The 1,586-nt window shown below is 54.4% G+C and overlaps 1 pseudogene; it reads right to left on the bottom strand.

Moving 5' to 3' along the window:
* Positions 1-451: 451 nt before the first annotated feature.
* Positions 452-1,203, bottom strand: LOC102761599 (annotated as a pseudogene).
* Positions 1,204-1,586: the final 383 nt, after the last annotated feature.

Below are 1,586 nucleotides of genomic sequence, written 5' to 3'. Positions count from 1 at the left end.
GTCAAGGTCATCAAAGGCTTGCTGATTGTTTTCAACTATAAAAAACTGTCTGGAAAAAGACAGTAGGAAAGAGCGGGGTCTATGCTGACGGCTGTGACGCTGGGCTGTGCAACCACAGGAGAGCACACAGCAGTCTGCTTTAAAAAAAAATCCCGTATAATTTCAAGTCAGACTCCTCGTGGTCCTTACACGACCTGAAACATCACTGCACCAGATCCTCATTTTTAAAATGAGGTGTATGACAGGGCTCCCCCAGGGTCACACACCACGTGGGGGGACGGGGACAGAAAACCTTAGGACTTGACTTATTAGCAACATTAACTGATTTTTATCACCCTGAAATGAAGGCAGTCGGTCTGTGCTGCCATGAAATTAAAGGTGATTCAGAAGTAGGGTGGCTATTTATTGCTGTTAGGATAGACCCCGAAAATGACTTTTCAGAAACCAGGGCTGTCCCCTGCAACCCCAGACAGACTCTGGGCTGCTCTGGGGGACGCAGGTCAAGGCGACCTGCCAGCTTGCTTCACAGTGATTCTGGCTGGTCTGTTTCTGGGAGTGCCGGCCGCTGGGCACGCCTACACCTTGTGGTTGAGCTCGGCGTTCATCTTGGTGTACACCTCACATATGACGTCGTACTGGCCGTGTAGTTGACCAGAAACAGACAGACCTTCTCCATGCACTCCTCCTCCATCACGTTCTGGCCGGTGGCGAGTGCTTTCAGGAAGTCGGACTTGTAGGGTGCGGCATACAGCGCTGCCTGGAAGATCTTCTGCACGATCCAGCCGTGGTACTTCCTGAGCACCATCTCGTAGGCCTTGGTGGCATTGACGCGAATGAGGTTGGGGCGGCTCTCATCCTGCTCCCCATCTCAGATACTCTGCAGGAGGATCTAGATGAAGTGGAGGCCCCTTTTCAGATACATCAGGCCAGCGTGACCCCCACTTTGGGCCACTCTGCTCAGTACATTTCCTTCTCCGCCTCCAGGATGTTCTGCAGGGTCTGGAACTTGGCCAGGTCGGTGTTGTACACAGCTTTGATTTTTGTGATGTCACCACTTATGTCTGCCTTGATGGACATAAACACTGGGGACCCAAGGCAATCGAAGAAGGGCGGCAGGTGGGACACCGCCTCCAGGAAGGGCCCAGTCTCCACCTGCTTGTCCTCGGGCAGCGGCTTCAGCAGGTGCTCGGCTAGCAGTGCCATTTCGGGTGGAGGCCGGTGGTGATGCCGTTTTCTAATCGATCTTCCTCTTCCTTTCCCAGCACACTCCAAACCTACTCCGGACTGACCACCTAGCCTGCCATCAGGACCATGTTCTGCCCGTTTGCCAGTCCCCATTCCCCCCCACACACACACCAATCATTGAAGCCTGAGGGAGGGGGGAGGGACCAAGCGTCTGCCTTCCACCCGCTCACCTGTCCCCACCACACCATCCACCCTCCTCCCCCTGGTATCGGAGTGTGGGCGGGGGTCGTAGCGGGGAATGGACCGAGAGGTGCTCAATGCCCCTCCTGGTGACCAGTCATTTGGTTGTCATGGTTGTCATGCTCGTCTTGGACACTGGCTTTTTATATAGAGAGATGTGT

Source organism: Myotis davidii, unplaced genomic scaffold (assembly GCF_000327345.1).
Source record: "Myotis davidii unplaced genomic scaffold, ASM32734v1 scaffold99, whole genome shotgun sequence".
In the NCBI taxonomy this organism is placed as follows: Eukaryota; Metazoa; Chordata; class Mammalia; order Chiroptera; family Vespertilionidae; genus Myotis; species Myotis davidii.
The sequence above is the reverse complement of the archived record's forward strand: the minus strand, read 5'-3'. Positions and strand labels throughout refer to the sequence as shown.